The sequence below is a fragment of the Aegilops tauschii genome, chromosome 5, assembly GCF_002575655.3.
Source record: "Aegilops tauschii subsp. strangulata cultivar AL8/78 chromosome 5, Aet v6.0, whole genome shotgun sequence".
Lineage (NCBI taxonomy): Eukaryota > Viridiplantae > Streptophyta > Magnoliopsida > Poales > Poaceae > Aegilops > Aegilops tauschii.
In genome coordinates, this window is record NC_053039.3 from 154,982,649 (window position 1) to 155,006,030 (window position 23,382).

Consider the following 23,382-nt stretch of genomic DNA (forward strand, 5'->3'; position numbering starts at 1 on the left):
TGGTAGCCAGCTGCATGGTGATTCTGCCGGCGATGTCCTCGACGCGGTTGATCCAGCGATTCTCGCCCTCCACAAAATCCTTGTGGCTGGCGGCTTCGTTCTTCAGCTGCAGCTTCTCGGCCTCCAGATCCTTGGCCAGGGTCTCCTCCCGAGCCTTGGCCTCTGAGAGTATCTCCTCAAGGCCCTCCAGCTTCAGCTTCAGGACTTTGATGGAGTTGTTGGCTTCGGAGAGCTCCCCGGCCCAGCTAACGGCTGCGCCCTGCGCCTCTGTCAGGGCGCCGTTGAGCGTGTCCTTCTCCTTGGACAGCTTTAGGGCCTACTCCTTCAGCTCGTCCCACTCCACCTCTAGCTCCTTCACCCTGCCGGCATGAACCAGAGCCTGGGCATCGAGCGCCTCCCTGTGCCTCTGCTCCAGCTCTTGGGTCCACTGCACGACGAGCTTCTCCACCTCCTCATCCTTGCCGCGGAGCATTGCGGCAAGCTTCTCCTCACACGTGGCAAGGTCCTCCTCCTGGGAGTCCAGCGCGGCCTGGGGCTGGGTTCGAGCGGCCTCGGCCGCGGCGGCCAAGTTCTTCGCCGTCTCCTAGGCCTTCTGGATGTCGGCCTGCTTCATGGTGAGCTCCACATCACGCTGGGCCAGCTCGCCCTGGGCGGCCTTCAGCTCCTCACAAGCCTGGCGGAACCAAGTCTGCGTCTCGGCGATGTGCACCTTGAGGTCCGCCTCCGCCTTGTCCACCGTTGCCATCCTGGACTTGGCCTTGTCCAGGCGGGCGCGGTGGAGCGCCCGGAGCTTCCGGAAGTTGGCGCCCATGGCCTAGAGAAGCCGATCCTCCTGAGAACCATCGCCGCCGGTGCTCGGCTTGTCAACAACCTCGAGCCCGGTGGCGGGAAGCACCTCCTCGTCGAACACCTCCCCCTCGACGGGTGCCTTGGAGCTCGACGCCCCTGGAAGGTGGACGAAAAGGTCGTCGCCCACCCTCAGATACCTGCCGGAGCCAGAGGCAGCGGAGGAGGAAGGCTGGTCATCAACCACCTCCTCCTCGGCAGCGGCCTTGCTGGCCTCCCCGGCAGTATCCTTGCCAGGCTCCCCGGCAGGCCCCTTGGCGGCGTCCTCAGCAGCGCCCTTGGCGGTCTCCTCGGCAGCAATCTTCTCGGCCTCCGCCGCGGCGTCCTTGGCGACATCCTCGATGACGTTGTCGATGTCCTCTAGGTCCACCGAGGGGAAATCTGGATATCGAGAAGGGGATCAAGCGAGGCCAAGATCAAGATTCAGAAAGAACAGAAAAAAAGAACATGGATAGAAGGCAAGTAGCTTACCCATGCCGGGCTGGGAAGCAGAGCTCCCCTCCCCGCCAATGCTTGGCGCTGAGGTGAAGCCACCAGCGCCCGAGTTCACCTCCTCCTCCTCCGTGTGCATGGGCTCGGTGCTTGGCGCCCTTGCCGGGGACGCCCCCCGGGGCGACGTGGTCGATGGGGGGGGGCGTGTTGGGGGTAGCCCTCTGTGGCTCCTCCTGCTGCTGTCACCCTCCTGCAATCGCCGCAAGGTTAGCACCAAGGGATCATGCCCCCAACACACGTTGACGAGGGGCGAGTGATGGACTTACGCTGGGGACTGTGCCGGGGGCTGCTGTCTGGACTGCTCAACACCACCAGCGGTGTGCCAGCAGCGCCTGCCGGGGGTTGGCCGCCCGCCGAAGCTTTGGCCCTCTTCACCCTCTGGGCCAGCGTCTCCGCGTCACTGCAAAGATGAAAACAAGTCGAGATAAGTGGCACGGTCTGAGGGGGTGAAGTTGACAGAAAGGAACAATACTTACTCGTCCTCCACCTCCTCCTCTTCCGCTTTCCTCTTCCTCCTTGGGCTGAGGGACCCGAAATCGAAGGTGACCTCTGCGTTGTCATCTGCCAGAGGAGGGGAAGCTGATGGAGTCCGATGGCATTTGGACAAAGAAGAGGCGGTCGCTCTCTTCTTCGCCACTGCGGCCTTCACCGACTTCTTCGCCGCCGCGGCCCTTGTCTGGCACCCGGACCCCTCCTGGGCTTGCCACGGTTGTATGGCCCTGCCGGGACGGACCGGCTCGCCAGAGGTGGCCCACCGCAGGACTCGCCCTCTCCCCGTGGCCGGAGGGTCGACAGCCTCGGCCTCCTCCTCCGACAACTCGTCGACCACATCTTGGACGAGAGGAGACCCGGTGCCGGCGCTGCTGGCCTCCCCAGCGGCCTCCACCCACTGGGCGAGCTCCTTCTCCTCTGCTTCCGCTGCGGCCTTGTCCTCCACACCGCCGGTGCTGCCGGCCTCCTTGGCGAGCTCCGCCTCCACCGCCCTGGCGGCGATGTAGTCCAGCTCCGCCTGGGTGGTGTCCTGGACGAGCCGCGTCTCGGCGGTGACGTACCCCTCATGCAAGGTGTTGAAGAACTCCTTCATTTGAATTTCCTCTGGCTCGACCCAGCTCGGGTCGAGACCATGCGCGTTGAAGTCCGGCATCATGGCGATGATGTCGGTCTGGTGGGAGTTGTCGCTCAGCGGGACCACTCTCACCGGCAACTTAAACGAGGGCCCCTTGGTGACCGTGCCAGCCTTCGCGGCGGCCCTTGCGGCCTTGCCGGACCGCTCGGCCTCGCCATTGCGGTTCATGTCGAGCTGAAAGAGCCGCTGGCAGAAGTGGGCATGCCCCATCACCGTGAAGTTGTGGTCGAGGTCGGGGCGAAGCCTCATGATGTCGGCGGCGTTCGTGAAAAGCCAGGCCGGCCTCCCCTTGTTGTGCAGCGGAGCGATTTGGCGGCGGATGAAATCCGCCCCGATCATCTCAAGGGCGAGCTCGGCCTCCGTGAGGCGAAGAATCCTGGTGGTGGCGACCGTGAGCTTCGCGTCATCGGCATCAACATCGCTCCAGTCGCTTCGCCGAACCGGCGGCGCCAGGTGAACCTGGCAAAAATCTTCTGGATCATCCTCCTCAATCCAGCACAACCGGCCCCGCCATTCTTCCCACCTCTCCTTATGAGCGCCCTCCGGGTATGCCCCCTTGGAGCGTGGGATCCAGGCGACGCAACCGGAAATTGCGCCCCCCGGTTGGATCCGAGGGAAGAAGTAGTGGCGGAAGAGCGCCATGTTGGGATGCACCTCGGCGAAACGCTCGCAATGATGCGCAAAGAGAGCCATGCACGCCACGGCCTTTGGAGTAAAATCCAGAAGGTGGAAGCCGTAGGTGTGCATGACGTCATTGAAGAAATCAGAGAAGGGGGGCAGAGGCCGCAAGAGAAGTAATCGACGAAGAATGGATATCGATTTGGGGAGGCCTCGGTGCAATTGGCGGGGATGACATGCGTGGCAGGATGCCCCATCGTCTCCCCCCTTCTTGCACCCCCACAAGGGCTTGAAGCAATCCCGGAGTTCGAACACATCGACCGTCAAGGGGAAGTAGGCAAGCTCCGTCCGCTGCGCCGCCAACGCACTCTCCGGCGGCTTCGTCGCTCCGGCGTCCTTGGCCACTCCCTTGCCCTTGGTGGATTTGCGGGCCATGGCGGCTGCGAGGAGCGAGGGGCGGAGGACAGCAAAGTCGCAGCACCGGCGAGCAAAGGCGAAAAGCTCAAGAAAGAGGACGAAGGGGGGAGGCGGCGACTCTGAGATTGGAGAAGATGCAGGAAGGGGGGTAAAGTGAGCAGCGTGCCCGCAGTTATCCCTTTTTACGGGGAAGGCACGGGCCGCCTCCTTTCCCATTAACTACGACATGACGCATGCGTGCAGAGACCGCCCCACGCATGACCCCCACGTCACGCACGACCCCCACGTCACGCGTTCAACGCGGGTCGTGGGGAAGCGCAGCGGACGGAACAGTTACTACGGTAAAAATCCGCCCCACCTGCCCACGCACCGTTCTGGGCCTGGGCCAACAACGTGTCGCGCTTATGTGTGGCCCAGGCCCGGGGGCTCCTGTCGATGTACAAAAGTAGGGGCTCTCCTTTTGACCCCTTTACTTCTGCAAGGGCAGTCAGAGCCACGCGCCACGGCCGACGTCGCAGGGCAAAGGAGGGAAGCCGGAGATAAGCCGAAGCACAAGAAAACCAAGACAACGCCAAGATCAGAGACACAAAGGGCAGAAGGGCGAAGCAGGCTCCCCCGGCATGACCCTTGCCGGGGCAGCCTCAGCAGCCCCGGCAAGAGCCCTGTCGGGGTGGCACGCCCAATGCTAGCAGAGCAAGCTACCCTTGAGCCCACTGGTCCCAACCCAACCAACTACACTGGGATCAGGGCTCGGGAGGCGCCTCCGTGGTGGCATGCAAATCTTTGTCAAGATCATAAACATGTGAGATCAGGTAAGGACCAGAAGACGGCGACCCTCGGCGGGATCCCAGCCGAGGGAATCCACAAGACCCCCGGCAAGTGCCTTGCTAGGGACGACTGCCATGGCACGGCAAGACCCTTGCTGGGCCCCCGGCAAGGCCCTTACCGCGGGCGTCAGCGGGGCCACAGCCAGGCCCGCATCAACCAAGACTCCACCGCCGTCCCCAAGCAGCTGCTAGCTCAACCAGCTGGGCAGGCACCTGCGTGGTGACGGGCGGTCTCTACGCCAACTCAGCAAGCACCTGCACGGTGGCATGTAGATCTTCGTGAAGACCCTATCACCGTGCCACCTCAGCTGCCTGCCTGCCTACATGGCGCCGCATGCATCGCTGGCCTGGGCGCGTGTCGAAGGAAGGCGCACTACAAGAAACCTGTTAATCCATGATGGATTTCTGGTGATGTTCACAAGAACCGTCATGAAAACCGTCACATATATGCAAGATACGAATGGGCCTGAAAACAGTAGCCCCTTTATGACAGACTTTGACGGACCGTCACAAAAACTGTCATGGATCGACCAACTACGCCTAGTCGGGCCTAGCCTTTTTTCTTCATATACCATTTGGACCGTCATGGATGGTTCTAGCTGATGTGCCATTTGTTTGGCCCACAGGTCAGTCGAATGTAAAGAAACCGAAACTGAGAGCGCGCGCGTGGCGAAAGAAAATTTTAAGTCGCCAGCGCGGGGTGTTGAAATTTTCGAGCGGCCCATTTAACTGCAGAGTCCACGCTAGCCTAACCCTAATTACCCTTCTCCCAGCTCCTCCCCTACCAACCTTCAGCCGCCGCCACTCTACCTATCCTCCTCATGCCACTCCACCGGCGTCGGCGCTGAACCACCCCGCGTCGCTTCACCACCGCCGGCACTGAACCACCCCACGCCGAGCCGCTCCCCACCATTCCCCTCCCCTCACCATTCAGATCTCCACCAGTCCTACCCCTCGAGCCGAGGCGACAACGGTGGCAGCGGGACCAACGGCCGGACTTGGAAGTCCCCGAGGTCACCGGCGGCGGGGCCGACAGCAGGATTTGGAAGTCCCCGAGGTCACCGGCAGCGGGCACGGATCCAGCTCCATCCGATTGAGAGCCCATGTGTGTAAGGAATCACCCATCTTGGTTGTTCATCGGGATTGAGTGCTTACATAGTTTCGTATTTGGGTTGGGGATCTGCAGGTCGGTCTCATGGGGATGGTTAGCTGCAAGGTGGAGCGGAACACATACGTGTCCTTCACGCTCGACGACGACACCGACTACATCAATTTCATCAGATGGTGAGTGAAGAGCACCGACGGCCCTGATGATGTTGGCTATTAGTACGACAGTGCAAGAAATCTAGTAATATGGGAATAAACCCACAGATTCTTAACCATCTCTGATTAGTTCAGTAATTGAGTTCCAGATGTGTTTTAGGATACAAGTTGCACGTGATTGAGACGGGTTTTCCAATTTACATGTTGCGCAAGATTCATCTCTCTTTCCATCCCTTTGTCTTGCCTTTGGTCTTCCTACGTCCAGGGGAATGGCTTGCTTGCTGTTCACTTCATACATAATACTTGTTCTTCCCAGAATACTGTCAGACACCATACTCCATCTTATTTACTGATGATTTTTAGGGGTTCTCATGCTTGTTTATTCTGGATTTCTCTGTTAGAACTGCTTATGTGTCCATCTGCGAGAATGGCTACTGGTCAGTTTGTCTATTTCTTGCCTTCCTTGCTCCCTAGTACTGTTCATTATACTGTCTCTTAGGAACCTCAATTACTTATTTCTTTCTACCGTGAGGTATTTGTTCAGTTTCAATCTGAATCGCCTAACTTGGAGTGACAATCCGCATTGAGCTGGTATATCTCGAATGTATGCAACAGTATTTAACTACTAGATGTAAATGTAAAAAATGTTGATATAACTTCAGACATTTTAATTTTGGAAGACAATGATTACCCCAATGCAATTGGAGTTCAGTCAGTGTTTACTATTGCTCACTTGTTATACAGTGTACTGCCTATCTATGTTAGAACACTTGTTGGTTCTTTTAGGAATGGTAAATCTCACCATGGACTCATTGTTTGGGCAACAAAAAACACTTGTGTTTATTATTACTAATCTTATGCCAATTGACAATTATTACTGAGCAAACAGAAGTGATGGCCGCATTGTGAAGAGCACCTTATATATGCGTCAGGTTTGGTCACCTCTGAATGTTCAGACAGTTGTGGTGGTGTGTCCACTTCAGATTTTTATTAAAACCTGAAGTAATATTGCATTTATTTAATGTGGTCAATACTTTCATGTAGTCTGGAACATGATGAGTCACTATTGCGCGTGTTTCAGTATGCCAAAGCTGAAAACATGTGTGGCACATCTTGTGAAAACTATCTTACTTTTGGTTGTGTCGTGTGTGCTATCTCTGCACCTGCACTTGCATGCTATTGGACATCTTAATCTTATGCTAATAACTATGCATTTATTACTATATGACATGTAAAGTTAATTTAAGATGACCGATCATTTGGCTAGCTCCCACATGTTACAATGTTATACTCTGTCACCTAGCTAGCTTGTCATATTAGGGTAAATATTTTGGTTTGGCATGGCTATCATAAGCAGATGATGCTTTTGTAATCCTTTTTCTTTTCTATTGGTGGCGTGTCTAACATTGCCAATACCATGATGTGGTCTATGTTCATTCCCAGTTCACCATGATGGCAGGGTGCGGCAACGCACTCCTTCAGGTTCTAGTATGTTCGTAATTTACCAATGTAAATGCTGAAATCTATTAATTCAGTGTACCATCATTGTCTCATAGGTCCTGAACATGCTTAACTGGGAACTTAACTGGGAAGCTCAGAATGCTAATTTATGTCAATTGTAAACTAGCATCCCTTTGTGATTTATGAACTTTGAGGTATGAACTCTGAACTTTTTTCGACAGAGATAATTGTTCCTTGTATCTCATCTCATATGGAAGTGTGGGCGGAGATAATTATGTACCTTTTATGCCATGAAGGCTAATCAGTAAATGGGAGAATGCATGCTTTTTTTCTTCCAACATATTTTACTGTTCTTCACAATTCCTAGGTGTGGTTAATCTAGATGTGAAGGTTTGGTCTGAAAGCATTAGACTAAATTTGAACCATTAGGTTCATCTTTGTTCTAAGGAACGTGCTACGCGTTGGTCAGCAGATCTTTTAAAAAGATCCATCGAGTAGCGATCTGTCAGATCTTTTTTTTGTAACATAGGTCTTCTTGCATAATTTTTTTTGCAGTAGAGGTCTTGTTGCAGAAAAAATTGCGTCTCCCTTTTTTGCGTCATAGGTGTTGTTGGGGAAGGGACTTTTGCAACACAAGTGATGTTGCAAAAAAATCACAACAAAGATGTAGTTAGAATAGTGTGGTGTGCGAGCCACACATGGGACACGCGTCTTGTGCCGGAGGCGACGGACGCCTTTGTTGGATCAGTAGGCTGTTCCCATGCTTTTCCCTTGTTCTAAAGTGGTTAACTGAAGTTCTCTCATGCTCGTGAAAGAATTCCACTGTTAAAATAATGATATCACTAGGTGGATCATTTAATTGCCTAAAATGGTTTTGCTTTTAAGTGTTTTTTATTTTACATGAAAAAGCAAGTTTGATAGGAATTAACTTTAATTGGTGAAGAAACTATGCCTCCAGTATTACTTTTTCTGGTTTTCTAACTAGAAACTACAGTACATTGTATTGTGTGAACCATCCTGTAGTGTATGACCCATACTATATTGCATGAACCATCTGTTTTGATAGACCAAGCCCTATCAGTGTATATAAACTTGATTTTTTGTGGTACTTGATGAATAAGAAATGATGTCTCCATCCTTTGCTTAAAAATTACTTGGAAAAGCAACTATATCATTACTCTCTAGATTCATTTGGGGGCTGGCTGTTATTACTTACTATAATTTTGTATATGTTTTGGATTCTATGCAGGTTGGCACTCAGCTGGAGATTGAAGTTTTTAGCTGGAATTACTTGGCCTCGAATAACTACCTGGAAGCATTAGTGGTGTAGTGTTGGAGATTAAATCCAGCTAGTAGTATATTTACTCGAAATTTTTAAAAATAATGCTTATAGTTCTTTCTAGATATGTATGTGATGTTTTGATACAAATATTTGTTTTCAGAAATCAGTCTAGATTGTTGGAAGTTTGTATTTTCTTACGACCAGATGCTATTGTGTGAATGAATTTGTCTTGTTGAATTGGGTCGCGTGAAATCACGCTGGAAAAAATGGGCTAATGGTTGGACTAAAAGAATAGGTATTCTAATGGGTAGAACTAAAGTAAGTGGCTAATGGGTTGGACTGGACCAAAATTATTGGGCTAAAACCTTAATTGGGCTTGTTACTACATGGGCCATGTTGGCTGCCATGTCTGATCCACGTAGACGCCACCTCAGGTCCATGCTGCTACCATGTCATGTATATCTGTGACGACTTAGTCTGTCTTGGAATATTGGGCCCGGTGAGCCTAGGGACAAATCTATAACGGCCAAAAACCGTCAAGGAAGGTACTGTGCCAAATTATGACGTGATATACATGACGGATTTCAAGTCCGTCACGTCTGCGCATCCACGACGGTTTTTCATTGATCCATGACTGTCATCGATTAACAGGTTTCTTGTAGTGGCGAGGCGGCGACGGACGGGACAGGCCTCAGTCCCGTCCCCGGTAAAGCTTAGGGACACCTAAGCGACGCATTAAATGCGTCTTGTCCTGTAATACGGGCGATAAGCTCGCAGCGCTGTAGACCTTTCCACCTCCTGTGTGCCACTGTGGCAACCCCTTTCGACTATAAAAGGAGGCCCATGGCATATTGGAGAGGGATTCGGCTCTTTTGGGCAAGCTGCACCCCGTAGCTAGCTCAAGAACACCAGAACACTCGATACATCCACCAAAGCAGGCTAGGGTATTACGCATCCTCGCGGCCCGAACCTGGGTAAACGATCCGTGTGCTTCCTGTTAGACCTTCTCTTCTCACGACCCCGCGCCCGCCAACCGTAGAAGGGATTCTAGTGATCCCATAGGTGTCGTTTCTACCGACAATTTGTACTAGGCTCTAGAGCTATTTCAACTCTAGTGTAAAATTATTTGAACTAGCTTGTAGAGCTAGTTCAACTCCAGTGTAAAATTATTGGTACTAGGCTATAGAGCTTGTTCAAATCTAGGGTAATTTTTTTTAACTAGCTTATAGAGCTAGTTCAACTCTAGTGTAAAAATATTTGTACTAGGCTATAGAGCTAGTTCAACTCTAGTGTAAAATTATTTGTACTAGGCTATAGAGCTAGTTCAACTCTAGTGTAAAATTATTTGCATAAGCTTATAGAGCTAGTACAACTCTAGTGTAAAAGTATTTGAACTAGCTTATAGAGCGAGTTCAACTCTAGTGTGAAATTATTTTTACAAGCTTATAGAGCTAGTTCAACTCTAGTGTAAAATTATTTGTACTAGGCTATAGAGTTAGTTCAACTCTAGTGTAAAATTATTTGAACTAGCTTATAGAGCTAGTTCAACTCTAGTGTAAAATTATTTGTACTAGGCTATAGAGCTAGTTTAACTCTAGTTTAAAATTATTTGTAGTAGGCTATAGAGCTAGTTCAACTCTACTGTAAAATTATTCGAACTAGCTTTTAGAGCTAGTTCAACTCTAGTGCAAATTTTTTTGTACTAGGCAATAGAGCTAGTTCAACACTTGTGTAAAATTATTCGTACAAGCTTATATAGCTAGTTCAACTCTAGTGTAAAAATGTTTGTACTAGGCTATAGAGCGAGTTCAACTCTAGTGAAAATTTAGTTGAACTAGCTTATAGAGCTAGTTCAACTCTAGTGCAAAATTATTTGTACAAGCTTATAGAGCTAGTTCAACTCTATTGTGCAATTATTTGTACTAGGATATAGAGCTAGTTCAAGTCTAGTGTAAAATTATTTGTACTAGGCTATAGAGCTAGTTCAACTCTAATGTAAAATTATTTGAACTAGCTTATAGAGCTAGTTCAACTCTAGTATAAAATTATTTGTACTAGGCAATAGAGCTAGTTCAACTCTAGAGTAAAATTATTTGAACTAGCTTATAGAGCTAGTTCAGGTATAGTGTAAAATTATTTGTACTAGGCTATAGAGCTAGTTCAACTCTAGAGTAAAATTATTTGAACTAGCTTATAGAGCAAGTTCAACTCTAGTGTAAAATTATTTGTACTAGGCTATAGAGCTAGTTCGAATCTAGGGTAAGATTATTTTAACTAGCTTATAGTGCTAGTTAAACTCTAGTGTAAAAATATTTGTACTAGGCTATAGAGCTAGTTAAACTCTAGTGTAAAATTATTTGTACTAGGCTATAGAGCTAGTTCAATTCTAGTGTAAAATTATTTGTAAAAGCTTATAGAGCTAGTTCATCTCTAGTTTAAAATTATTTGAACTAGCTTATAGAGCGAGTTCACCTCTAGTATGAAATTATTTTTACAAGCTTATAAAGCTAGGTCAACTCTACTGTAAAATTATTTGTACTAGGCTATAGAGCTAGTTCAACTCTAGTGTAAAATTATTTGTACGGCTATAGAGCTAGTTCAACTCTAGTGTAAAATTATTTCAACAAGCTGATAGAGCTAGTTCAACTCTAGTGCAAAAATATTTGTACTAGTCTATAGAGCTAGTTCTACTCTAGTGTAAAAATATTTGTACTAGGCTATAGAGCTAGTTCAACTCTAGTGTAAAATTATTTGAACTAGCTTATAGATCGAGCTCAACTCTATTGTGAAATTATTTTTACAAGCTTATAGAGCTAGTTCAACTCTAGTGTAAAAATATTTGTACTAAGCTATAGAGCTAGTTCCACTCTAGTGTAAAATTATTTGAACTAGCTTATAGAGCTAGTTCAACTCTTGTGTAAAATTATTTGTACTAGGCTATAGAGCTGTTTAACGCTAGTGTAAAAAAATTTGTACTAGGCTATAGAGCTAGTTCAACTCTACTGTAAAATTATATGGTCTAGCTCTTAGAGCTAGTTCAACTCTATTGCAAAAAAAATTGTACTACGCTATACAGCTAGTTCAACACTTGTGTAAAATTATTCGTACAAGCTTATAGAGCTAGTTCAACTCTAGTGTAAAAATATTTGTACTAGGCTATAGAGCGAGTTCAACTCTATTGTAAATTTAGTTGAACTAGCTTATAGAGCTAGTTCAACTCTAGTGTAAAATTATTTGTACTAGGCTGTAGAGCTAGTTTAACGCTAGTGTAAAATTATTTGTACTAGGCTATAGAGCTAGTTCAACTCTACTGTAAAATTATTTGAACTAGCTTTTAGAGCTAGTTCAACTCTATTGCAAAAAAATTGTACTAGGCTATTGAGCTAGTTCAACACTTGTGTAAAATTATTCGTACAAGCTTATAGAGCTAGTTCAACTCTAGTATAAAAATATTTGTACTTGGCTATAGAGCAAGTTCAACTCTAGTGTAAATTTAGTTGAACTAGCTTATAGAGCTAGTTCAACTCTAGTGCAATATTATTTGTACCCGCTTATAGAGCTAGTTCAACTCTAGTGTGCAATTATTTGTACTAGGCTATAGAGCTGGTTCAACTCTAGTGTAAAATTATTTGTACTAGGCTATAGAGCTCGTTCAACTCTAGTGTAAAATTATTTGAACTAGCTTATAGAGCTAGTTCAACTCTAGTATAGAATTATTTGTACTAGGCAATAGAGCTAGTTCAGCTATAGTGTAAAATTATTTAAACTAGCTTATAGAGGTAGTTCAGCTATAGTGTAAAATTATTTGTACTAGGCTATAGAGCTAGTTCAACTCTAGAGTAAAATTATTTGAACTAGCTTATAGAGCGAGTTCAACTCTAGTGTAAAATTATTTTTACAAGTTTATAGAGCTAGTTCAACTCTAGTGTAAAAATATTTGTACTAAGCTATAGAGCTAGTTCCACTCTAGTGTAAAATTATTTGAACTAGCTTATAGAGCGAGTTCAACTCTAGTGTGAAATTATTTTTACAAGCTTATAAACCAATGTCAACTCTACTGTAAAAATATTTGTACTAGGCTATAGAGCTAGTTCAACTCTAGTGTAAAATTATTTGTACTTGGCTATAGAGCTAGTTAAACTCTAGTGTAAAAATATTTGTTCTAGGCTATAGAGCTAGTTGAACACTAGTGTAAAATTATTTGAACTAGCTTATAGAGCGAGTTCTACTCTAGTGTGAAATTATTTTTACAAGCTTATAGAGCTAGTTCAACTCTAGTGTAAAATTATTTGTACTAGGCTATAGAGTTTGTTCAACTGTAGTGTAAAATTATTTGAACTAGCTTATAGATCTAGTTCAACTCTAGTGTAAAATTATTTGTACTAGGCTATAGAGCTAGTTAACTCTAGTTTAAAATTATTTGTAGTAGGCTATAGAGCTGGTTCAACTCTACTGTAATATTATTTAAACTAGCTTTTAGAGCTAGTTCAACTCTAGTGCAAATTTTTTTGTACTAGGCTATAGAGCTAGTTCAACACTTGTGTAAAATTATTCGTACAAGCTTATAGAGCTAGTTCAACTCTAGTTTATAAATATTTGTACTAGGCTATAGTGCGAGTTCAAATCTAGTGTAAATTTAGTTGAACTAGCTTATAGAGCTAGTTCAACTCTAGTGCAAAATTATTTGTACAAGCTTATAGAGCTAGTTCAACTCTAGTGTGCAATTATTTGTACTAGGCTATAGAGCTAGTTCAACTCTAGTGTAAAATTATTTGTACTAGGCTATAGAGCTAGTTCAACTCTAGTGTAAAATTATTTGAACTAGCTTATAGAGCTAGTTCAACTCTAGTATAAAATTATCTGTACTAGGCAATAGAGCTAGTTCAACTCTAGAGTAAAATTATTTGAACTAGCTTATAGAGCTAGTTCAGCTATAGTGTAAAATTATTTGAACTAGGCTATAGAGCTAGTTGAACTCTAGAGTAAAATTATTTGAACTAGCTTATAGAGCAAGTTCAACTCTAGTGTAAAATTATTTATACTAGGCTATAAAGCTAGTTCGAATCTAGGGTAAGATTATTTTAACTAGCTTATAGTGCTAGTTAAACTCTAGTGTAAAATTATTTGTACTATGCTATAGAGCTACTTCAACTCTAGTGTAAAATTATTCGTACTAGGCTATAGTACTAGTTCAACTCTAGTTTAACGCTAGTGTAAAACTATTTGTACTAGGCTATAGAGCTAGTTCAACTCTACTGTAGAATTATATGATCTAGCTCTTAGAGCTAGTTCAACTCTATTGCAAAAAAAATTGTACTATGCTATACAGCTAGTTCAACGCTTGTGTAAAATTATTCGTACAAGCTTATAGAGCTAGTTCAACTCTAGTGTAAAAATATTTGTACTAGGCTATAGAGCGAGTTCAACTCTATTGTAAATTTAGTTGAACTAGCTTATAGAGCTAGCTCAACTCTAGTGTAAAATTATTTGTACTAGGTTGTAGCGCTAGTTTAACGCTAGTGTAAAATTATTTGTACTAGGCTATAGAGCTAGTTCAACTCTACTGTAAAATTATTTGAACTAGCTTTTAGAGCTAGTTCAACTCTATTGCAAAAAAATTGTACTAGGCTATTGAGCTAGTTCAACACTTGTGTAAAATTATTCGCACAAGCTTATAGAGCTAGTTCAACTCTAGTATAAAAATATTTGTACTTGGCTATAGAGCAAGTTCAACTCTAGTGTAAATTTAGTTGAACTAGCTTATAGAGCTAGTTCAACTCTAGTGCAATATTATTTGTACCCGCTTATAGAGCTAGTTCAACTCTAGTGTGCAATTATTTGTACTAGGCTATAGAGCTAGTTCAACTCTAGTGTAAAATTATTTGTACTAGGCTATAGAGCTAGTTCAACTCTAGTGTAAAATTATTTGAACTAGCTTATAGAGCTAGTTCAACTCTAGTATAGAATTATTTGTACTAGGCAATAGAGCTAGTTCAGCTATAGTGTAAAATTATTTAAACTAGCTTATAGAGGTAGTTCAGCTATAGTGTAAAATTATTTGTACTAGGCTATAGAGCTAGTTCAACTCTAGAGTAAAATTATTTGAACTAGCTTATAGAGCGAGTTCAACTCTAGTGTAAAATTATTTTTACAAGTTTATAGAGCTAGTTCAACTCTAGTGTAAAAATATTTGTACTAAGCTATAGAGCTAGTTCCACTCTAGTGTAAAATTATTTGAACTAGCTTATAGAGCGAGTTCAACTCTAGTGTGAAATTATTTTTACAAGCTTATAAACCAATGTCAACTCTACTGTAAAAATATTTGTACTAGGCTATAGAGCTAGTTCAACTCTAGTGTAAAATTATTTGTACTTGGCTATAGAGCTAGTTAAACTCTAGTGTAAAAATATTTGTTCTAGGCTATAGAGCTAGTTGAACACTAGTGTAAAATTATTTGAACTAGCTTATAGAGCGAGTTCTACTCTAGTGTGAAATTATTTTTACAAGCTTATAGAGCTAGTTCAACTCTAGTGTAAAATTATTTGTACTAGGCTATAGAGTTTGTTCAACTGTAGTGTAAAATTATTTGAACTAGCTTATAGATCTAGTTCAACTCTAGTGTAAAATTATTTGTACTAGGCTATAGAGCTAGTTAACTCTAGTTTAAAATTATTTGTAGTAGGCTATAGAGCTGGTTCAACTCTACTGTAATATTATTTAAACTAGCTTTTAGAGCTAGTTCAACTCTAGTGCAAAATTTTTTGTACTAGGCTATAGAGCTAGTTCAACACTTGTGTAAAATTATTCGTACAAGCTTATAGAGCTAGTTCAACTCTAGTTTATAAATATTTGTACTAGGCTATAGTGCGAGTTCAACTCTAGTGTAAATTTAGTTGAACTAGCTTATAGAGCTAGTTCAACTCTAGTGCAAAATTATTTGTACAAGCTTATAGAGCTAGTTCAACTCTAGTGTGCAATTATTTGTACTAGGCTATAGAGCTAGTTCAACTCTAGTGTAAAATTATTTGTACTAGGCTATAGAGCTAGTTCAACTCTAGTGTAAAATTATTTGAACTAGCTTATAGAGCTAGTTCAACTCTAGTATAAAATTATTTGTACTAGGCAATAGAGCTAGTTCAACTCTAGAGTAAAATTATTTGAACTAGCTTATAGAGCTAGTTCAGCTATAGTGTAAAATTATTTGAACTAGGCTATAGAGCTAGTTGAACTCTAGAGTAAAATTATTTGAACTAGCTTATAGAGCAAGTTCAACTCTAGTGTAAAATTATTTATACTAGGCTATAAAGCTAGTTCGAATCTAGGGTAAGATATTTTAACTAGCTTATAGTGCTAGTTAAACTCTAGTGTAAAATTATTTGTACTATGCTATAGAGCTACTTCAACTCTAGTGTAAAATTATTCGTACTAGGCTATAGTACTAGTTCAACTCTAGTTTAACGCTAGTGTAAAACTATTTGTACTAGGCTATAGAGCTAGTTCAACTCTACTGTAAAATTATATGATCTAGCTCTTAGAGCTAGTTCAACTCTATTGCAAAAAAAATTGTACTACGCTATACAGCTAGTTCAACGCTTGTGTAAAATTATTCGTACAAGCTTATAGAGCTAGTTCAACTCTAGTGTAAAAATATTTGTACTAGGCTATAGAGCGAGTTCAACTCTATTGTAAATTTAGTTGAACTAGCTTATAGAGCTAGCTCAACTCTAGTGTAAAATTATTTTTTACTAGGCTGTAGCGCTAGTTTAACGCTAGTGTAAAATTATTTGTACTAGGCTATAGAGCTAGTTCAACTCTACTGTAAAATTATTTGAACTAGCTTTTAGAGCTAGTTCAACTCTATTGCAAAAAAATTGTACTAGGCTATTGAGCTAGTTCAACACTTGTGTAAAATTATTCGCACAAGCTTATAGAGCTAGTTCAACTCTAGTATAAAAATATTTGTACTTGGCTATAGAGCAAGTTCAACTCTAGTGTAAATTTAGTTGAACTAGCTTATAGAGCTAGTTCAACTCTAGTGCAATATTATTTGTACCCGCTTATAGAGCTAGTTCAACTCTAGTGTGCAATTATTTGTACTAGGCTATAGAGCTAGTTCAACTCTAGTGTAAAATTATTTGTACTAGGCTATAGAGCTAGTTCAACTCTAGTGTAAAATTATTTGAACTAGCTTATAGAGCTAGTTCAACTCTAGTATAAAATTATTTGTACTAGGCAATAGAGCTAGTTCAACTCTAGAGTAAAATTATTTGAACTAGCTTATAGAGCTAGTTGAGCTATAGTGTAAAATTATTTGAACTAGGCTATACAGCTAGTTCAACTCTAGAGTAAAATTATTTGAACTAGCTTATAGAGCAAGTTCAACTCTAGTGTAAAATTATTTGTACTAGGCTATAAAGCTAGTTCAAATCTAGGGTAAGATTATTTTAACTAGCTTATAGTGCTAGCTAAACTCTAGTGTAAAATTATTTGTACTATGCTATAGAGCTACTTCAACTCTAGTGTAAAATTATTTGTACGAGGCTATAGAGCTAGTTCAACTCTAGTGTAAAATTATTTGTACATGCTTATAGAGCTAGTTCATCTCTAGTTTAAAATTATTTGAACTAGCTTATAGAGCGAGTTCACCTCTAGTGTGAAATTATTTTTACATGCTTATAAAGCTAGGTCAACTCTACTGTAAAATTATTTGTACTAGGCTATAGAGCTAGTTCAACTCTAGTGTAAAATTATTTGTACGGCTATAGAGCTAGTTCAACGCTAGTGTAAAATTCTTTCAACAAGCTGATAGAGCTAGTCCAACTCTAGTGTAAAAATATTTGTACTAGTCTATAGAGCTAGTTCAACTCGAGTGTAAAATTATTTATACTAGGCTATAGAGCTAGTTAAACTCTAGTGTAAAAATATTTGTACTAGGCTATAGAGCTAGTTCAACTCTAGTGTAAAATTATTTGAACTAGCTTATAGACCGAGTTCAACTCTATTGTGAAATTATTTTTACAAGCTTATAGAGCTAGTTCAACTCTAGTGTAAAAATATTTGTACTAAGCTATAGAGCTAGTTCCACTCTATTGTAAAATTACATGAACTAGCTTATAGAGCTAGTTCAACTTTAGTGTAAAATTATTTGTACTAGGCTATAGAGCTAGTTTAACGCTAGTGTAAAACTATTTCTACTAGGCTATAGAGCTAGTTCAACTCTACTGTAAAATTATATGATCTAGCTCTTAGAGCTAGTTCAACTCTATTGCAAAAAAAATTGTACTACGCTATAGAGCTAGTTCAACACTTGTGTAAAATTATTCGTACAAGCTTATAGAGCTAGTTCAACTCTAGTGTAAAAATATTTGTACTAGGCTATAGAGCGAGTTCAACTCTATTGTAAATTTAGTTGAACTAGCTTATAGAGCTAGCTCAACTCTAGTGTAAAATTATTTGTACTAGGTTGTAGCGCTAGTTTAACGCTAGTGTAAAATTATTTGTACTAGGCTATAGAGCTAGTTCAACTCTACTGTAAAATTATTTGAACTAGCTTTTAGAGCTAGTTCAACTCTATTGCAAAAAAATTGTACTAGGCTATTGAGCTAGTTCAACACTTGTGTAAAATTATTCGCACAAGCTTATAGAGCTAGTTCAACTCTAGTATAAAAATATTTGTACTTGGCTATAGAGCAAGTTCAACTCTAGTGTAAATTTAGTTGAACTAGCTTATAGAGCTAGTTCAACTCTAGTGCAATATTATTTGTACCCGCTTATAGAGCTAGTTCAACTCTAGTGTGCAATTATTTGTACTAGGCTATAGAGCTAGTTCAACTCTAGTGTAAAATTATTTGTACTAGGCTATAGAGCTAGTTCAACTCTAGTGTAAAATTATTTGAACTAGCTTGTAGAGCTAGTTCAACTCTAGTATAGAATTATTTGTACTAGGCAATAGAGCTAGTTCAGCTATAGTGTAAAATTATTTAAACTAGCTTATAGAGGTAGTTCAGCTATAGTGTAAAATTATTTGTACTAGGCTATAGAGCTAGTTCAACTCTAGAGTAAAATTATTTGAACTAGCTTATAGAGCGAGTTCAACTCTAGTGTAAAATTATTTTTACAAGTTTATAGAGCTAGTTCAACTCTAGTGTAAAAATATTTGTACTAAGCTATAGAGCTAGTTCCACTCTAGTGTAAAATTATTTGAACTAGCTTATAGAGCGAGTTCAACTCTAGTGTGAAATTATTTTTACAAGCTTATAAACCAATGTCAACTCTACTGTAAAAATATTTGTACTAGGCTATAGAGCTAGTTCAACTCTAGTGTAAAATTATTTGTACTTGGCTATAGAGCTAGTTAAACTCTAGTGTAAAAATATTTGTTCTAGGCTATAGAGCTAGTTGAACACTAGTGTAAAATTATTTGAACTAGCTTATAGAGCGAGTTCTACTCTAGTGTGAAATTATTTTTACAAGCTTATAGAGCTAGTTCAACTCTAGTGTAAAATTATTTGTACTAGGCTATAGAGTTTGTTCAACTGTAGTGTAAAATTATTTGAACTAGCTTATAGATCTAGTTCAACTCTAGTGTAAAATTATTTGTACTAGGCTATAGAGCTAGTTAACTCTAGTTTAAAATTATTTGTAGTAGGCTATAGAGCTGGTTCAACTCTACTGTAATATTATTTAAACTAGCTTTTAGAGCTAGTTCAACTCTAGTGCAAAATTTTTTGTACTAGGCTATAGAGCTAGTTCAACACTTGTGTAAAATTATTCGTACAAGCTTATAGAGCTAGTTCAACTCTAGTGTATAAATATTTGTACTAGGCTATAGTGCGAGTTCAACTCTAGTGTAAATTTAGTTGAACTAGCTTATAGAGCTAGTTCAACTCTAGTGCAAAATTATTTGTACAAGCTTATAGAGCTAGTTCAACTCTAGTGTGCAATTATTTGTACTAGGCTATAGAGCTAGTTCAACTCTAGTGTAAAATTATTCGTACTAGGCTATAGAGCTAGTTCAACTCTAGTGTAAAATTATTTGAACTAGCTTATAGAGCTAGTTCAACTCTAGTATAAAATTATTTGTACTAGGCAATAGAGCTAGTTCAACTCTAGAGTAAAATTATTTGAACTAGCTTATAGAGCTAGTTCAGCTATAGTGTAAAATTATTTGAACTAGGCTATAGAGCTAGTTGAACTCTAGAGTAAAATTATTTGAACTAGCTTATAGAGCAAGTTCAACTCTAGTGTAAAATTATTTATACTAGGCTATAAAGCTAGTTCGAATCTAGGGTAAGATATTTTAACTAGCTTATAGTGCTAGTTAAACTCTAGTGTAAAATTATTTGTACTATGCTATAGAGCTACTTCAACTCTAGTGTAAAATTATTCGTACTAGGCTATAGTACTAGTTCAACTCTAGTTTAACGCTAGTGTAAAACTATTTGTACTAGGCTATAGAGCTAGTTCAACTCTACTGTAAAATTATATGATCTAGCTCTTAGAGCTAGTTCAACTCTATTGCAAAAAAAATTGTACTACGCTATACAGCTAGTTCAACGCTTGTGTAAAATTATTCGTACAAGCTTATCGAGCTAGTTCAACTCTAGTGTAAAAATATTTGTACTAGGCTATAGAGCGAGTTCAACTCTATTGTAAATTTAGTTGAACTAGCTTATAGAGCTAGCTCAACTCTAGTGTAAAATTATTTTTTACTAGGCTGTAGCGCTAGTTTAACGCTAGTGTAAAATTATTTGTACTAGGCTATAGAGCTAGTTCAACTCTACTGTAAAATTATTTGAACTAGCTTTTAGAGCTAGTTCAACTCTATTGCAAAAAAATTGTACTAGGCTATTGAGCTAGTTCAACACTTGTGTAAAATTATTCGCACAAGCTTATAGAGCTAGTTCAACTCTAGTATAAAAATATTTGTACTTGGCTATAGAGCAAGTTCAACTCTAGTGTAAATTTAGTTGAACTAGCTTATAGAGCTAGTTCAACTCTAGTGCAATATTATTTGTACCCGCTTATAGAGCTAGTTCAACTCTAGTGTGCAATTATTTGTACTAGGCTATAGAGCTAGTTCAACTCTAGTGTAAAATTATTTGTACTAGGCTATAGAGCTAGTTCAACTCTAGTGTAAAATTATTTGAACTAGCTTATAGAGCTAGTTCAACTCTAGTATAAAATTATTTGTACTAGGCAATAGAGCTAGTTCAACTCTAGAGTAAAATTATTTGAACTAGCTTATAGAGCTAGTTCAGCTATAGTGTAAAATTATTTGAACTAGGCTATAGAGCTAGTTCAACTCTAGAGTAAAATTATTTGAACTAGCTTATAGAGCAAGTTCAACTCTAGTGTAAAATTATTTGTACTAGGCTATAAAGCTAGTTCGAATCTAGGGTAAGATTATTTTAACTAGCTTATAGTGCTAGCTAAACTCTAGTGTAAAATTATTTGTACTATGCTATAGAGCTACTTCAACTCTAGTGTAAAATTATTTGTACGAGGCTATAGAGCTAGTTCAACTCTAGTGTAAAATTATTTGTACATGCTTATAGAGCTAGTTCATCTCTAGTTTAAAATTATTTGAACTAGCTTATAGAGCGAGTTCACCTCTAGTGTGAAATTATTTTTACATGCTTATAAAGCTAGGTCAACTCTACTGTAAAATTATTTGTACTAGGCTATAGAGCTAGTTCAACTCTAGTGTAAAATTATTTGTACGGCTATAGAGCTAGTTCAACGCTAGTGTAAAATTCTTTCAACAAGCTGATAGAGCTAGTCCAACTCTAGTGTAAAAATATTTGTACTAGTCTATAGAGCTAGTTCAACTCGAGTGTAAAATTATTTATACTAGGCTATAGAGCTAGTTAAACTCTAGTGTAAAAATATTCGTACTAGGCTATAGAGCTAGTTCAACTCTAGTGTAAAATTATTTGAACTAGCTTATAGACCGAGTTCAACTCTATTGTGAAATTATTTTTACAAGCTTATAGAGCTAGTTCAACTCTAGTGTAAAAATATTTGTACTAAGCTATAGAGCTAGTTCCACTCTATTGTAAAATTACATGAACTAGCTTATAGAGCTAGTTCAACTTTAGTGTAAAATTATTTGTACTAGGCTATAGAGCTAGTTTAACGCTAGTGTAAAACTATTTGTACTAGGCTATAGAGCTAGTTCAACTCTACTGTAAAATTATATGATCTAGCTCTTAGAGCTAGTTCAACTCTATTGCAAAAAAAATTGTACTACGCTATAGAGCTAGTTCAACACTTGTGTAAAATTATTCGTACAAGCTTATAGAGCTAGTTCAACTCTAGTGTAAAAATATTTGTACTAGGCTATAGAGCGAGTTCAACTCTATTGTAAATTTAGTTGAACTACCTTATAGAGCTAGTTCATCTCTAGTGCAAAATTATTCGTACAAGCTTATAGAGCTAGTTCAACTCTAGTGTGCAATTATTTGTACTAGGCTATAGAGCTAGTTCAACTCTAGTGTAAAATTATTTGTACTAGGCTATAGAGCTAGTTCGAATCTAGGGTAAGATTATTTTAACTAGCTTATAGTGCTAGTTAAACTCTAGTGTAAAAATATTTGTACTAGGCTATAGAGCTAGTTAAACTCTAGTGTAAAATTATTTGTACTAGGCTATAGAGCTAGTTTAATTCTAGTGTAAAATTATTTGTAAAAGCTTATAGAGCTAGTTCATCTCTAGTTTAAAATTATTTGAACTAGCTTATAGAGCGAGTTCACCTCTAGTATGAAATTATTTTTACAAGCTTATAAAGCTAGGTCAACTCTACTGTAAAATTATTTGTACTAGGCTATAGAGCTAGTTCAACTCTAGTGTAAAATTATTTGTACGGCTATAGAGCTAGTTCAACTCTAGTGTAAAATTATTTCAACAAGCTGATAGAGCTAGTTCAACTCTAGTGCAAAAATATTTGTACTAGTCTATAGAGCTAGTTCTACTCTAGTGTAAAAATATTTGTACTAGGCTATAGAGCTAGTTCAACTCTAGTGTAAAATTATTTGAACTAGCTTATAGATCGAGCTCAACTCTATTGTGAAATTATTTTTACAAGCTTATAGAGCTAGTTCAACTCTAGTGTAAAAATATTTGTACTAAGCTATAGAGCTAGTTCCACTCTAGTGTAAAATTATTTGAACTAGCTTATAGAGCTAGTTCAACTCTAGTGTAAAATTATTTGTACTAGGCTATAGAGCTGTTTAACGCTAGTGTAAAATTATTTGTACTAGGCTATAGAGCTAGTTCAACTCTACTGTAAAATTATTTGAACTAGCTTTTAGAGCTAGTTCAACTCTATTGCAAAAAAATTGTACTAGGCTATAGAGCTAGTTCAACTCTACTGTAAAATTATATGGTCTAGCTCTTAGAGCTAGTTCAACTCTATTGCAAAAAAATTTGTACTACGCTATACAGCTAGTTCAACACTTGTGTAAAATTATTCGTACAAGCTTATAGAGCTAGTTCAACTCTAGTGTAAAAATATTTGTACTAGGCTATAGAGCGAGTTCAACTCTATTGTAAATTTAGTTGAACTAGCTTATAGAGCTAGTTCAACTCTAGTGTAAAATTATTTGTACTAGGCTGTAGAGCTAGTTTAACTCTAGTGTAAAATTATTTGTACTAGGCTATAGAGCTAGTTCAACTCTAGTGTAAAATTATTTGAACTAGCTTATAGAGCTAGTTCAACTCTAGTATAAAATTATTTGTACTAGGCAATAGAGCTAGTTCAACTCTAGAGTAAAATTATTTGAACTAGCTTATAGAGCTAGTTCAGCTATAGTGTAAAATTATTTGAACTAGGCTATAGAGCTAGTTGAACTCTAGAGTAAAATTATTTGAACTAGCTTATAGAGCAAGTTCAACTCTAGTGTAAAATTATTTATACTAGGCTATAAAGCTAGTTCGAATCTAGGGTAAGATTATTTTAACTAGCTTATAGTGCTAGTTAAACTCTAGTGTAAAATTATTTGTACTATGCTATAGAGCTACTTCAACTCTAGTGTAAAATTATTCGTACT

General features: G+C 40.1%; 1 long non-coding RNA gene across 1 annotated transcript; it reads left to right on the top strand.

Moving 5' to 3' along the window:
* The first annotated feature begins 6,811 nt into the window (after positions 1–6,811).
* On the top strand, positions 6,812–8,514 carry LOC141022344 (uncharacterized). The gene is made up of 2 exons (XR_012183631.1): positions 6,812–7,244; positions 8,300–8,514. It is a non-coding gene; the product is annotated as an uncharacterized lncRNA (long non-coding RNA).
* The last annotated feature ends 14,868 nt before the right edge of the window (positions 8,515–23,382 follow it).